General features: G+C 36.6%; 1 protein-coding gene and 1 long non-coding RNA gene across 2 annotated transcripts in view; both read left to right on the top strand.

Annotated features, from left to right (window-relative positions):
• Positions 1 to 17,218, top strand: part of CCDC91 (coiled-coil domain containing 91) — a 336,822-nt gene that overhangs the window by 15,855 nt on the left and 303,749 nt on the right. The gene's annotated exons all lie outside the window — the stretch shown is intronic.
• LOC310892432 lies at positions 1,387 to 17,152 on the top strand. Its single transcript, XR_014578114.1, has 2 exons — positions 1,387 to 2,706; positions 4,112 to 17,152. It is a non-coding gene; the product is annotated as an uncharacterized lncRNA (long non-coding RNA).

The raw sequence follows: 17,218 nt of genomic DNA, 5'->3' as shown, positions 1-17,218 counted from the left end.
CACGGAGGTAGACACATTGAATCTCTAGGGGTTTTAGCTAGTTGCCAAGATAACTTTTGGCACTGGAAAATACAATTAAAAATGGTGAGTTTCAACATCTCTGTTGCTGGTCCAAATCTGAACTTATTAACAGTACCAATGAAAGGCATGATATTGGCCCTCAGGCAATCCCCCCTTCTGCCAGATTTCAAAGGCAAACAATAGAGGTGTTAATGTTATTCAAAAATCGATTGCAATAATCTTGGAATGGAAAGCATTAAGCAACTTGCATACAGGAGCTGGTGCCAGCTCTCACTACAGCAGCAGTCTACTCTGTCTCACCATGCCCGCGTATTATAGATCAGATTCAGGGCAGTGTCAATCGACATTTGATTTTTATTTCTCTTTGAGTTTTTCTCACACTCTCATTTTGATTAACCAAGTGGTCTTATCTTGGGGGAGAAAAGTGGGGAGACAGCAACATGGGGGACACCTACAAGTCAGAACCTCAGAAAGACAAGTGATAGCCGGGAATGTGGAATAGCATACCTTTGCAGAGAAAACAGCTTTGAAGACTATGTAGGCTGCTTGGTGTATCTCTTTGTTAGTGTTTTCTCCTTTCTGGCCTCATTTGTATAGGATGAATATTGTGCTTCATGGAAATGTCATTACTTTCTCTTGCTTTTACTGTGTGGCTGAATTCCTTTCTAATTTATTTCAAAACCTAGCTGCATTATTTCCTATAAGTGAGGGATGGGTAAGACTGGGATGCCAGTCTGGGATGAATGGGGTTAAGAAAAGAGGTTAGGAAAAGCAATCCCACTATACTTGAACATCTCCACAACAGATGAGTACATATGATCACTGACCAACATTTTTTTTTTAATTTTAATTTTATTTTTTTTGTCAGGGATGAGTTTCATTGGAGAGCAGAATTTGGCTGTATGTCTGCCCTTCAGTATTTACTTATTAATAATATCTAATCTAATGACAGGAAATGAGTAATTAATTTCAGCAATGACAGGCTGTTATTTAGGCCAAGTAAATTACATTTGAACAGGAAGGGGGCAATCCCTAAACAGATAGAAAAATAGAAATATTAATGACAACTTAAGAGCATTATTGGGAGGAAATAGTAGAAAGATTTAGCTCCTTTGAGTCTACCGTAGTGTGTTCTGACAGCCGTGTTAACTGCCTCTAGTGGCAATGGGATGCTGCACAGAAGTTGGCTAGTGAAAACTTGTGGCAAGATGGGCAAAGCTGAGTTAGCAACGCTTCTCATAAACTCCAAGTAAAACACACACGCCTGCTGGGATAATGTCTAAAACGGTGATTTTAAGTTTTTTTCCATACTCCTTCATCTGTTGTATGTCATTTCCAAGCTATAATGGGGGGTGGAGTGGGGGTGGGAGAAGGAAGAGAAGAAGCCAGATGAAGTGAGATTTTTTTTAAATTTAAATGTGAAGGTATTGCCTGGAGGTATTTTCAGCTACAACCCGAGGTTTTGGAATAGAAGTTTAATTGATGTGATGTCATAAAATAAATAAAATAAATTTATGAATTGATGGTCTCTCAGTCTGGATCTCAGTGGGTGGCAGGTATCTACATTACGAAGACCATCAAGACTGGCACCTTTCTTGGCAGCGTCAGCTAGGAACCTAAGCATTAATTTGACAGGGGGATTACACTGTTCTTCAAGGTGGTCTCTCCAGGCGATGGTTTCAGCTCCATGTTGTATTCATGAGGGAAGGTTTGGGAGTGGCATAGGACTGTCATTGCCTAACCAGAACACTTATGTACATCACTGTAAACTCTTGTCTCCAGTAGAGTCACTCTAACATCTGTCACCATCACTAAATGAGCTATTAACATTTCAAGGAAGATATTTGTTTCTTTTTCTTTAATATTAGGGCGTTTTTCAAGTGCTAAAGGGACCCTTTTTAAGAAAGTGATGGTGACATCACAAGGGTTCATTCTGCCACATTAAACATGGTCTCCAGACTTGAGGACTGGTCAGAATAAGTGGAATGAGTTAGTATTGGAGGGATGGAAGCCACAGGGGAAGGAAGCAAAGCAAAATGGCAAAAGGGACTTTGAGACACAAAGAAGGAATGATACCAGGGAAATGAGCTGGGCTGAGAAGAAGGTTGACTGTCTAAGAAGAGAGCTGGCAGGCAAGTTGGTGAAGTTATGGTTAAGGCTTGGAGGGGACAGGGCTGTCTGGAAATGTAAGCTGTGCAGATCTCTATAGACACAATTATACAGGTAATAGGGCTTATCCCTATTTTTGTAAGATGAAACTGTCTCTGTGTGGGTGGGGTCAGATGTTGTGAAAGCTAAAGTGCTGTAACCAAATCTCTTTGTAAGCATTTATCTTTATGGTATTACATTATTACTCTAAATTAGGGTCTGCAATTCCAGCTATTGTCAATGTAATAGCAGGCTACTGGTGCTCTGTATCCTTATGAAGTATTTGCTAATATCCTCAATCCAGATGAGCAGGGTGAGGTCTGAAGCTGCTTTTTGTTTGTTTGTCTGGTTTGTTTTGTCATTTTATTTGGCAATTTGGTGAAATTTGCACCTTTAACAGGAGGGGAATTTTCCAGCAGTACTCGTCAGTCAGCTGAGCTTTAGATTGTAAAAAGCTGTGATACCAGATGGGAAGGGGAGGGAAACCATTTCCAACTAACACTTAGTGAAGTGTTGTTTGAAAGTTGACTAGTGAAGGTATGTTTGAAAATACTTATCTATGCATGCCATCTTTTCTATGCTGAAAAAAATGGACTTTCAACTAACATGTAGCACAAGAATTTTGTGTAACTATATTACATTCAGGTTCTTTGCCCAGACAAGCATGATTGTAGGGGAAAACTTTGGCCAAGTTCATTTGTGGATACCTGTGACTATATACATCATTATTGCTAAATATAAACTGTGTCCTAACAGAAATCTTGATCTAAAGAGGTGATGGAAACAAAGGATTTGAATGGTCTGGGACATTACTCACTCTTCAGAGAGAGAAAAAAAAAAAAAAAAAGCCTTATGAAAGGCCTCAGAATTAACACTTGGCTGAAGAAACACAATTGTCATAATTATGCTAGGTCTGCACTATGGTTTTATGTCTTCTCAATATAATGGGTTGTCATAGGATTTCACTGAAGACTGCCATGACTATTTCAACATAGAAATCCATGCCAGCATTTAGCTTAATGTATTTTTGCTATGATGACACTTCTTTACACTTTGAACAAAAGAAACTTAGTAGAAGCAGGAGACAACAAATCCTAGCTCTAAATTGTACAGTTCTTATTCCTCTACCTCTTTCCCATCCTCCCATTTCTTTTGGTGGTTAATTTGTGAAGAAGCCTCCTGATATGATCCTTTCTTTTAACATTCACACAATTTATATGAAACCTATCAAACTTTATTAAATAGAAAAACAAGCAGTACGTGAAAGTCTTGTTCCATGCTATTGCTTAAGTTTTCATGGCCAGGTCAATATATACATGCTGAGTTTTGATTTCTGTTAAGATATTACTTGCTTTCAGGAGACTTTGTTTCATTTTGTTTTGTTTTCTTTTATTATTATTAATTTTAATTTTAATTTTGGAGGAGGTGGAAATAAGGTGCTTCTGGCCATGGCCTGCCCACATGAATGTCTGGGAGAATTATTTTATTTATTCCTTTTTGCCACACCTCTGAATTTTGCTTTTGTCTTCTCAAGTTTTAATCTTTGCATCAACTAATTGCTGTTAAAATTGCTTTTAACTAATTGCTTTTGTTGCCACACTCAAGAATTAATCAATGCATATTTACTTTAATGTTAGGCATTTGCTAACATTATAAATGGTGTGCATTTGCATGTGTATATGAAAAAAATTTTAAAACCTAGTTTATTTATAATGTCATATATTTAAATTGCAGTAGATAGAACTACTAGCACTGAGGAAGGAATTCATGTCTATGCTGAAAGTCAGAATGAGGGTCAGGCAACACCTGAGCTAAAAACAGATTTAAGGTAGAATTTAAGTGAGTTTAACAATGTAAATATATAATAAATATACACTAATATTTTTTTCCTTGTACTTAGTACTACTGGGCTAATCAGAACTCATTTTAAATTTCCTGGCAGGCTATATTCTAAGCCAACACTGTTTGCAGAAAAGTATGACAAAAGAAATGATTTCTTCTACAACACCATGTGAGGGCAAATGAGGACTCCTCCCCATGACCAGCCTTCATCTGTAAATCCATAAGTGATACTTAAATGACTGAGAAAAAATGAAGAAAGTGCCTGTATACTATTTGCATTCTAGGCAGAAGCTCTGCTATCAAAATGAGTCTGATTTTCACAGCAGGAAGAATCCCCTTTCTTTGGTGACTGATAAGGGCTTTGTGTTTCCTTTTTACTCTCCAACCATGCAGTGCCTTAGAACGTGCACTGATTTTAAAAGGATAAGCAAGTGGTGAGCTAGAGAAAAGAGCAGCCAGGATCTACAAATAGACATAAATATTAGAACAAGTGAGACCTGAAACTGTGTAGATTTACGTCACCTGTCTGCTGAACTGAAGCTATGCATTTACTTCCCCAATCTTTCTTCCTTACTCCCTTTTCCTTCTTTTCCCTCCTTTCCCCTTCTTTCCCTCTCCCATTTTTCTTCCTTTGTCCCATTCCTGTTTCCCCTTCCCCCTTTCCTTTGGACCCTTTTCCTCACTTTTTCTCACCTTTCATTCCTTATGCCATCTTATTATCCCTTTCTTTCACTCTCTGCTCCTTTTTCTCCATTTCTCATTTAGTTTTGTTATTTCATTCTCTTTTTTTTCTTTCCATTATCAGTGTGCTTGTTTTTTGTTTGTTTGTTTTGTTTTGTTTTAAATCCAGAATGACCTCAAACCAGTTCACAATTCTTAAGGATTCCCTCGGGAAACAGTACCCAGTTCTCACTTCCACTAATAAATATTTACTTCTGTAAGAGAGCAAAAAATATGAGAATTCAAAGGAAAAGGGACAATGGATATTTCCCTCAAAGTAAAGGCATCCACTCTGATTTACATGGACACATTAACAAACTTGACAAAGAAAAGGATTTATTTCCTTGGCCCAGGAGAAGGGTGGAGCTGTAGTGTTTCACTTAGGTCAAAGGATGATCAAACATAAGATTTAGGATAACAGGAAAGTGGCCTGCTCAGCTTTCTTGGTTCCTAGAAAATGTCTACCACTGCTGAGCTTAAGCCTTTTTGGTGAGCATGAAGCAGTACTGAAAGGCATGGAAACAAAACTACTGGCAGGTATCTTCTGTGAAAAAGCTGTTGCTCGTTTTAAAAACCTAGAAGATAAACCAAAGAATTATTATTATTATTATTAGTTTTTAAGCACAGACTTTCACTGCTGTTCATGTGTAGTGGTGAAAATGTACCTAAGTGTTTGACTCTAGTATGAGAATGTGTGAGTCCAAAACATACTAGAAAGTAAAGGAACTAGAAATGAAGTATATTCAATACCCCATACAGTTTTGGATAACTAGGAGCATATTTCTATAGGGTGCTAGTGGGGCTGTCCACTACACTTTAATGTGCTGCATAAGATGTCCATTGTAAGCTATTCAATGTAATGAAGAAGTTAATCATGGTGTTTTATCAGACCAAGTTTACATCCATTTTGACAAATGTTTACTTTTATTACTAAAGACTTAGGAGGAATATGCACATGGGGGTATGCATGTGTGTGTGGGGAAAGTGCTGAAGGTCTATAGATGCCTTTCTGTTTTTTTCATTGGAATTCATTTAGATAATGAAATCTCATCCTTGCTAGCCATGTTAAAAGTGTTCTACAAAAATAAGGGAAAGGGAACACCTAAGCAAAATTTGTGGCTTATTGTCCAAGTCAAGTTTGTTTCCTTCAGTGGTTTGCCTTAACAGCAATTCTTGTTTAAATTCCTACACAGAGGGTATATTAAATAAAGGTGTCATTTTTGTTCATCTGGGATTTGAATACTGAATGGAACTTAACTGGATTGCGCCAGCTGATCGCTTTGGAATGCATTTCACCCAGATATTTGTTGCTAACATTTTCTGTTGAAACAAAATATAATTTGAAAGACATTTGCAAGCTTTCTAGACTGGTGGGTATAATTGTGGCTCTGTGAGATAAACTAGAAAATGATTATCACTCTGTTACAGATAAACCGTCATATTTGGCTCTCAGACACAGAAAAGCTAATTCAAAATAACTTTAAAAAACATGGTTATTCCTTCCTGTACCTGAGAAGAGACTTTGTTACTGTATAGCATTACAAAGTGCTCAGTAGTCATGGCAGAGACATGAGTGCAGTCATTTTAAACTCCAGAAGCTGGGTCCAAAACAAGTCTCATTGTACTAAAAGGGAATTGAGTCAGTATTACTTCCATGTGAAGGTTCCAGTCATTGCAGTTTCTGTAGCTGAGATGTACCTTCAGCTATAATAGACACTTTCCCAGGGATTAAATATGTTTACTTTTGTGGTTACTTTGAAAGCACTATGAAGCCTTCTTATTTAATTAAATTAACATTTATTCTCTTTAGTGAAACATAATGTGCATTCTCCCTTTATATTCATTCTTTACCGTAGGCAATTTGGATAACATTGTTAGGTTGTTAGGAAAGATCAGCTTCACCTAGGATTGTGATAGCTTTGCAAAATGTTTTCTTTCACATCTTTTCAACTCTTGAGTATGTTTGGTAGAAAATGAATAAAACATATCATCCTGTAGGCTAGAATACATCTAATTGCCATCTATCATATTTCAAGGGAACTCAATCAAATGAGTTATTTCCTTATACATTAAATATGTTACTTTTAATTCATCAAATCAAAACAAAGTATGCTAATTGTACTGTATGGTAGAAGTAAACAAAGTAGAAAAATTGTTTTTGTTTCATGGTCCCTATCTTTTTATTTTTCTTCCATGAGAATGTGTTGATAAAATAACAATAACTGTTCAGACTTCACTGATCAGATGGTAAACTCGAAATACTGGAAGGAGGGAAAAAAGGTTTAATAAATGTTTTTATTATGCAGGGTTTAGAACTGTCATGATTTATTCCAGTTATCCTTTCTTATTTATTGCTATCCTTTGCTTATTTTACATTTTCTATATCTCACCATATGCAAATAGGTTAGCACTATGGGTTTTCTGTCACTATTTTACTTTATCTCAGTCAGAGCAAATGGAGATGTCCATTTCCTTGAATGAATAAAATGGCATTTCTATGAAGCAATCCATGCTTCACACTAAGCTTCATTAAGCATATTCCTGTGTTGTATCCAGGAAGAAACCAACTGTGGGAATTAAAACTTAGAGTCCTTTTTTCTTGCATTTAACAAATTTAGTAACAGAGATACTGAATTAAGTAACAATGTGTATGAGCTTTTCCTAGGGCTTGGTAACTGGGAAAACACAGCTAGTACTGTGTTCAGGCATTAGAGCACCCTTTAAAATAAAGGTCTGAAAACACTTTTTATTCTCCAGCTTTTTCAGTGCTCAAGTGGCTGTACTGCAACACAGATTGAAGGGTTAACATGTTTTGAAATAATACAGTTCCCCTTTAAATTTACCACTGTAAAAGAAGGTTTCAAAAATCTCTTGCCAGTTTTTAAACACTGTGGTGGCTATTTCTTAAGACATGGTTAAGTCATTGCTATTCTGAATGACTACAAGATAGTGGTATGGGAAATATCATAACTGTTGCAACTTCACTCGGGTATGTGTAATAAATGGGATTTCTAGATAATACATTTCCTGTACTATTAGGTAAGTCATACCCAGAACTGGATGAATACACTCCCAAGGATTTGGTGTCCTTCCCAGATCTCCTACTTCTCTTCCTTCTTAGACACTGCCACTCCCCCATGCCAACTAATCCGTCAATAAAAAAACATCTCTTCACCTCTCTTCACCTGTGTGTTCACCATTTGTTGCTACCTCATAGCATTTGTAGGCAGAACAAAAGGAGGGATGTTTCCTGGGGGCAGCGTTCAAGCTTAAGGATGAAGAATGTATTCTGGGGCTTGACCTTCTGGCTAATGAAGACACTGCTAACTCTGAGCTGTAGCCAAATTATTCCTGAGAAGTGTGTATTTTGCTGCAGACTTCCTTTTCTCTTAGTTGCAAGGGCCAAACTCTGCTCTCATACTCCAACTAAGTCTATGCAATGAACACAGAGCTTCTCTCCAAGGTGTCACACAGGAAATGTCTTTTATCCAAGCTATTGAAGAATTATCTAACAGTACTTATTTTGTTGTTTAAGGAAAATACTGATCTGGTGAAATTAATCTGTCCATGAAACAACATCAGCTGTGAGGAAAACTGTGTCAGGAAAAAAATATCAGAAATTGAAAGAGTAGAAGAAAAAGAGATTGAAAGGAAGGGAAACTTAGGGCCATGTGGCTCCTGTGTGAGACAGAGATGATCTAGGCTCAAAAGCTTGATCTGGATCAGGCAAAGTATGGACCCGCTCCTGGATCTTGAAGTTTCCATGTAAACTTAATTATTACTGAGCAAAGGAATTTGTTATCAAAATTTATTTGAGTTCTCACCTCTATTCGTATTTAGAATGTTTAGTAGTCCTATTAAAAACTAGAAGAAGTAAGGAAGAAAAGGAGAGAGAAAGGGAAGAAAGGAAGGGAGAGGCAAGACTGATTGATGTGTAGTGCAGATTAGATATTTCCTTCTTTACTCTCTCTATATTCATGTATCTCTCCATGAGGCTCTGCTTGGCAACATAATGTGTGTGACAGGTTACTGTCCAAGAAAATTTTCTTGAATATCACTCTTCTCACTTTCCAAATCATCTTCTGATGTCATGTCTTTTTTCAATGAATGAATGAAGCTACAGCTCATATATGAAATATATCAGCAATATATTTCAGGACAACAAAACTAAGGTAGTACATTTTTGTTCTGCATTTCTGTTCAATCTGAAAGGTTTCTGGAGACATTTGTGCACCTTTTTTTAAACTTAATCTATTGTAATCAACTTTTGCTTGTACTGGAGGAGGTGCAAACCATTATGGAACTCATTGAAGAGCACAGTACTAAAACACTTTTTTAGACACAACAGATGATTTATATCATTGGTATTTGTCAATGTTCTGATAAATTGTCCTCATAATTTTTATTTTTTTCTTCTAGTTTTCAGCTTTCTCTGAATTTTATTATTTCAAGTAATCTCAAAACAAAAGAACCATGCTGACAGTTTCTCCAATCTCTGAAAAAATGTAGTGAGCAAAGTCTCTAATAACTTCAGTACTGTTCCTCAGACACAGGAAATGGAGATGTCAGGGTTTAGAGAATACTTGTTAAACTCCTGTTTTATTTTATTTGTCACTAAAAGTTACAAGCAATTCAGTACATTTTCCTTATGCTAAATTCTGATTTTAGTCTCATTTCTTCTGCTTTCCTCTCACATCCTTTCCCACTCATGTGTAAGCCAATAAATAAATAAATAAATGAGATTAGCTAGTTGACTAAGATGAATTATGAACATATGTCCATGAACATATCCTACAGGATTGTGAAATATGCTCAGTTACATATTGAAATCTCTAGACATTATCTAGATGCAAAGTGAAATTAGTCATATTGCATAGATACTTTGATACAGCCTCTACTTCCAAAACCTGGAGATGCATTGCTCTAAAATAAATCCTTAGATGTTTAAAGAACCTTTTCTTTAGCATAATTTAATAACTCATGCTAATACAGTGCAGCTGGAAATACTTAGTTCTTCTGTATGTATTGCTAAAATTACCGTACAGGGAAAGAGAAGCAAAAGAAAAAACAGAGGAAAAGAGCAGATCAGTACTAAGTTGGAATGTTACTATTAGTTATTTTTGTATCTGAATGAAGAAGTGTTCATGCAAAAGTGGCATAGGCGATACTGAACTGTAGACTTAAAAGTGGCCACTGTGAAGATGGCTTATCAGAGAAATGGAAAACATTTTATACCTAGTCTGGCAAGAGACCTTAAAATTCATCTACATATAATTTTACCATTTCCAGAAGAATCAGTCCCCACAGACATGCTACTTGAGTTTGCACATGTAGAAACTTCTTGGATTATGCTTTCAAAATACTGAAAGTTTCGTGTTTCAGCACTTCGGAAAATTTCACCCATGGCATACCAGTTTCCTATAAATTAAGGGTATATATGAATGTATATGCACAGTATTTGTAGATATGCTATGGTCAAGTACAGGGTTAAGTCTAAGACTGGATCATGGAGAATAAGCAATAGTTAGTTTGTAGCTGATGCCAGCTGAATAATTATTAAAACGTACAAATATTTGCACAAATTATGAAAATTATTTTTAAAGGGCTTTTAAATATTTATCTTTTTTCTTTTGTTCTGAGCAAATATACCCTAGCTGTTGTAATACAAGTAAAACTGAGGAGCAGAATAAGATAACACAGGTCTTTCAGGCTAGTCTATTTCTGGTTATTTTAGAGAATTTTTTCTTACATTGTTTTCAGTCTTTAATTAGTTTTATTTTGGGTCCTTACATAGCTAGAAGCAACAGTTGTGTGTTTCATTGGGATGCTGGGAAATTCCCTCTTCCAAAAGATATAAAGCTCACTTATCTAACCCTGCAGGGCTTTAATTTATCAAACTTTATGATAATGAATATGTATATATAAACATTTCATTGTATGTACAGAAGCTGTGGCCTGCAACAGAACCTTGCCCAAGCTGCGCCTTCTGCAATAATATCAGAATTTTTTGAGGTTTCTATCTCCTATATTATCCTCTAAGAAGATGAATTAATGTGTTTGGAGGAAAGTATGTTACTGAAATTAAATTGGTATATCTATTGTTACACCTTTTAGAATACATGAGAAAGTTCTTCAGAGTGTTTTCTGCAGAATTAAGTAAAGTCAATATTTGAAAGGATCATAAAGGGGCTGTAGAGTCAAAAGGCAAAGGTCCTACTAGGTTGTGTAAACCAGTGTATTAAATCTGCTCTCTGGCTCTGCACAGGCAGAGAAAGTCAACAAAACAGCAACAACAATTGGAGGTTTAGAAAAAATGTAAAGAAAAATTGAACTAATTGTTGCCAAACAGTTTACAGAGAAAAACTTAGGCAGCTCATCTAGATGTGTATATTAAAAAGCTGCTGTAAAGACAAAGGGAATAGTTTGTTCTCTTGTGTCTGTGATAGACAGGACTAAAAGTAACAGGCCAAATGGTAAGGAGGAGAGTTTAAACTAGATACTAAAAAAAATCTTACCAATATTAAAAGCAGTTTGCTTGTGATGTTTACAGGCTACAAGAAGAGAATGGAGACAGCTCAATCAGGGATAATTTGATCAGTCTTGTCTTGGGCTACAGGATAGATTATATATCCCCCCTGAAGCCTCTTACAGGATTATTTTAAATTGATTTTGTGAACGTTTTGGTGTGCAACCCCCTGCCAATTTCTCTATAATAAGCCTTATGTTTAGTTGGTCCCAGGGTAGTTAAAGTGACCTATGGGAAGGGGTTCACCTCTTATGACCTATTTTTAGTATGCCAGAGCTATGCAGGCATTCATGCACAGGTATATTACATTTTCTTTACAGAAGGTTCAGTATACTTTAAGATGGTACAGAATGGGATTAATAAACGTGCTTATTCAACACAAAAACAGGACGTGAAGCCTGCTAAGATGTTTTCTTAACAATATATATGTATATTATTTTTTGTTAAATTGTAGTCGGGTATTTTATAGCTACAACACAGTGTTTCGGTGCATCTAACCATATACAAGTTGTTCCATTGACTTCACTGGTAGTCCTCTAAACTTCAGCTGATTTAAGCTTTGTGATACAACTGTCTGTAAATACAACTCCATGATTTTTTTTTTTGTGCGTTTGTTTTGCTAATGCTCAGTAATTTGATAGTAACATGCACTTTTTTAGATGTCTATGAATACTGACATGAATACTGTCCCTGCAGTACGAGACATTGTTGTACTGGCCCAAGTGAGACTCACAGTTACGAGTTTCCTTGATCTGGGATGACATAAAAGCATAAAAGAGAAACATTACCTTTTCATTTTACTGAATGGAAAATATCCAATGGAGTTCCTTCAGGAAACATAATTGAAATAGCCAGTTTTGTTGATTAGCATCTAGAATTGAAAAATAAGGGTATTTGACTTCAACTAAGGTAAAAAAAAAAAAAAAAAAAAGTTATTTGGCTTGTATTATGAGAACAAGAATAAATCCTAAGACCTCTATCTTTCCTGACCTTTTTTTTTTTTTTTTTTTTTGGTGAGAATTTCTTTCTGGTAGCATATCTTAACAGAGCCCCACATTATTTTCAGATCAGAAGTTATGAGTGTAGATAGCCTGCATAACTGCAGTCCAGACTACAAAGAGGTTCTTGATTCACTGGTTCACTGGGAGTGTCCAGATCTGCATGTTAGCGTGTTTTACATGCAATCAATAATAGGAAATGCATTACTTCTGGATCAAGACGAGGCACTGTTCAGATAGCTAGAATGACTCTGTTTGCATCACACTTGCTAAATTCTGTGGAGTTACAGGCAAGATGTAAAGGCCCTGTTCTGTCTATAAGCACACAACTTTTTTGCCTTCTTTGAAAGCTGCACTGGGTTTATCTATGTGGTATTTTCCAGCCTGGCAGGAGACTGCTTGGGCACTTCTGTGAGCCACCATGTAGCTTCCATGAGCTCAGCTGGGAGACAAGTGATATTAGCTTTGGCACAGCAAAGTTAGCTCCAGCTCAACATTGACCACATTCTGGTCACTGACTGCTTCTGGTCTGGGCAGCTCACAGAGCAAGCAGACCGAGCCTGCAGTTGGTCAAGGCACATGAAATCCTGGCTCTTTTCATCATGCTAAATGTCATGCCAGCATTCCCACCATATTAAGTTAGGGCACCAGAAATAGAAAAAAAAATTTCTCAGATGCTTAAAAATGTGGCTAACTAGATCTGATGGCTGCTATGAGAAGACATAGAAAATGAATGGATGGTTTCATAGTCTGAATAATAGTTTACTGAGGTATAACTAAAGGATAGGGTAGATTTGTGTACAAGCTTACCCTTTAGATCTCTTCTTCCTTCACCTGAGAAGATTTCCTCAAAGGGGAAAAGATTTAAGTTCTGTAAGAAAATAGTTGTTCATTGTGTGGTTTCTTTATTGTCTGTTGGCATGAATCAGAGCCAAGTTTCCTTAGGTTTGCTGGGCAGCCAACGACTATGCTGTTGTGCTTTCACCAGTCAAGGAGGATTTTCATAACCCTTGGTGTGCTAGATATCTATGTGTGAAATCCACTTTTAATCTGACTCTATAAACATGCTAATATATCTCTAGATAGTCCTTAGGGAATTAATGCCTGAGGTAACGTCTGGATTTGATGCTCCTCCCCTTCATTTCTGCCTGCTTCCTCTTTCACACAAAAGCTTGGCTCAGCAGTAAGTCTAGTCCCTCATCCTCGTGAGATTTTTTATTATTATTATTATTCTCAAGCAAATTGCTATTTCTTTTTGCTTGTGCACAATGAACACCACCAATGCACCTGCAGAAGGGTCTGATGTAAATTTTTCTAACGTGACCTTGTGGCCCGATGGCACTTCTACCAGAGACGAAAAAGCCTTTGGGGTACCTCATAAAATTCTACTGTGATAAGTACTAGCACTGTGCATAGCATGCCTGATGTCTCAGCTGATTTTAAAGCACGTTTCATATGCATAAAAGGGTTAATCTGCTCTCTGACAACAGCAAAAATATGTTGATTAACATTCATGTGTGAAATGTTTAGCAATGGTAATCACAGTGAGAAAATGGAGCAAAATTTACCATCTTAGTCTAAGGTACCTCCAAAGTAGCACTTGTTGGTAAATACTGCTTTATGAAAAATCAGCTCTGAGGACAGTAGTACAGTTGGTCTGATGCTACCAACTCTGTGTTGAATACTGTGACAAAAAAGGAAAACCAAATTTCTGTATCTCATCCACATATCTTACTCCAGCTGAAATACATTTCAGTTCCTTTTTCTCTCTTTTTTTTTTTTTGAACTCAAAGGCAAGCATATGGACAGCTGAATGTTACTTTTTACTTCCAGATGATAAAAAAGAAAGAAAAGAAAGGATTTCTAAGTAATTATGGTTATTTTGTACCACATACTTCCTTTTTTTTGGTGGTGATACCAACAAAGTGGTATCACTTTGTTACATCACTGATCTTGCAAGCTTGGCTCTTTAATTACTGCTGTACCTGCACAAGCATCAAGCACTGTAAATCTATAAGGTGGTGACTGGTATTTGGGCACATTGTTCTAATTAAGTGTTTGCTCTTCGAGTAGGGAGAGGTTAAATCGTTTCTAATGAATCTAGTCAGTCCTTCTGTCGTAACAAACAGTGCCCAGTCTTGCACACTTATGTTGTAATACCTTATCATCACCCTCTCATTAATGTATGAAAATCGCAGAACGTAGAAAGCTTTATCAGGCTTCTGTTATGTAACTCAACACTGAGGAGCAGAAGAAGTGCGTTTCATCACCATTCCTTAGGGAGGGCAGCAGAGAGGAGCTGCTATTGAGATAGCTGAATATGGGCCATCTCTCCAGACATAAAGTCTCCTCTATTGTACATCAGGTAGACTATAGAAGTTTAACCCTTTTGATGAATAAGTGAATGTTAGAATTGTAAGCAACAAAGTGCAGTGTGTAGGAACCAACAGTTATCTGTTTCTGCTGTTCACAATAAAATGCGTCAAGACTGAAATATGAGCCACAGAGAGGCTGAAATTTACGTTAGCAATAAAAATACAACAAAGATGCTTACCAGACATCTTCAAGTCCTCTGAAGTAGTCTTTCCTGCTTTAAAAAGGTTAGGAAAGCTGCAAGTTTGCTAAAGTGTACATCTGAAAGGGATGATACTTCAAGAGTTACCATGCACAAAGAAATAGCATTCGCAGCTGATGAAGGATCTATCTTTTTCTCCTTGAAGTCTGTAGAATTCCCCATTGATTTGAGTGGAACCAGAATTTGGCCCTAACTACTAAAGCAATATAGAGACATTTAGGAACCACAAAATCACTTGGTGTAAGACACTCTTTATTATAATAATTATTGTATTGCTTAATGGCCACTGAATAATATTGTCTCTTACAAAATGTGTTTTTCTTTGGAAACGTTTATATTGTTATCCAGAAAGAGGACTGAAACAAAGATATGTCCCACATTGGTAGAGATTCTTAGACTTAGAAGTACTTTATTGTGCAACATCAGCGTATAAAACTGAGCATAACTGCATGCATTACAAAAAACAACATGCACATTGACTGTAAATTTAATTATATATTAGTGAAATATATTTAATATAGCCACTTCAATCACACATTGTTTCAAATAAGAAATAAAATAAAATAACATTAATTTCAACTATAAGCACACAGGATGTTTCTTTAAAGTTAAACAAATATCTTCAGGATGGAAATTGGTGGACTTGAACTCCCTAGTTGCAGACCTACAATGGCTGCGTAAATAGAATCCTTGACACTTCCATATTGGGTGGTGACCTACAACGCAAAGAGAGATTTTACATAGTCAACATAGTATGAGACTGGCCTAAAACCAAAGTATTAATCTGTTCCACTTTTCAAGAAATTGACAGTAACTAAAAAAGTTTTCATAGAAGGGACTTTCATGGAACATCTGAATTTGCCTTGGTGGCAGTTTCTTCAGTTCAGATGAAGTTAATTTATTTGAGGAATTACTTAATGTAATTCATTTAAGAATTTAGCAACTGCTGAGTGAGATAAATCTGTTAATCCCTGGGGCTGCAGGTGTTATATAGGGAAGGTTGTTAAAATATGTCTTGACTGAATTTACAGATGCATGGTGGGCTTTCTTAAAAACTCCAGTGAGATGTCTTTATAACAAGAATTGTAATCTGAATTGCTGAGTACACAGCAGTCCCTTTCACTATATGCTATATTCTAACTCAACTGAAAATTAAAATATTCAGTAAATTTTAAGAAATTTCCTTTGTCTGTATAATTTAAGCAGTGGGCATTCCCATTGGTAAGTATGAAGTCTGCTGCAGTCTCACCCCTAACCTGTGATGTTAGAGCTGAGGGGTGTGTGTGTGTGTGTGTGTGGAGGGGGAGGAGCTCCCTTACTGTTTAAATTTGACAGGCACATGAAAACTAGGATCTTTGGAGTACAGAAGCTCCTAGAGTGCAGAGTGCTCCAGGTCTTTTGAAGTTCACTGGAGGAATGGCAGAAGTAGATGTGCCTGCCATTAGTGGTTGCTCACTTTGAAAAGAAGCACGTGCTAGGCTTGGAGTATTTCTAGAGACCATCTACGCTCAGGGGAAATAAACTGATTTTGAGAAAACACAGTATTCATTACATATATAAATAAATAAAAAGTAAACAAAATTGGGGATCTAATTGCACAATAAAAAATACATGTAAAGTATTCATGTTTACCACTTTACCCTCAAATAAGAAGTGAAGTTAATTAATATTTATGTTCTTTATGACTGAGAAGCAAGAAGCATCCTCTGGGTTGATTATTATTATCTAGCAAATACATAAGATGCTACCCACCTTGTGGTATGTTGAATGCCTAACAGAAACATATCTCTCCTGTTATACATAGTTAGAGCTTGCAAAAAGGCATATCCAAAAGAATCACACTGCCAATATAGCCAAATATTGTATGTTAATGTGTAGTGTTGTCAGGCGTGTTTTCTGAGGGGGCAATGGCAATGAGAAGCAAATCTTTTTCTCCAGTTTTATTAAAGTAATAAAAAAGTCCATGAAGGGGCAAACATTTTTTCAAAACAAGAGGAATTCTGATGGAGGAAGCATGAAACTATGGCATGAATAGTGTAACTAACCTGCTTCCCAATCTAATGACAGTAGTATGAGGAAGGCTTAGGGAAACTTGGTGGAGGGAGGGAGGAGAAGGAGAGAAGAGTAAAGTCTCTAGAGATTAGGCAGGATCAAGTTATCAGGACATGACAGAAAGGCAGAGGCAAACCCACCAGTACATACAGAACATGGTGCAAACCCCTTTCTTGAGCAGAACCACATCCATTAAGGCACATAGAGATTCTGCCAGTAGGATAGAGGAGATCTAAAGCACTCAGACTTCCAGTATTTGCTTGGATTTGACAGGTTTACTGCTATCCTCATGCAGATTATAGAGAGATGATGAACAGGTCACTGTGATCCTACTGG

Source organism: Anser anser (genome assembly GCF_964211835.1).
Source record: "Anser anser genome assembly, chromosome: 1".
Taxonomy (NCBI): domain Eukaryota; kingdom Metazoa; phylum Chordata; class Aves; order Anseriformes; family Anatidae; genus Anser; species Anser anser.
Note: the sequence above shows the minus strand (reverse complement) of the source record. Positions and strands in the feature narration are given on the sequence as shown.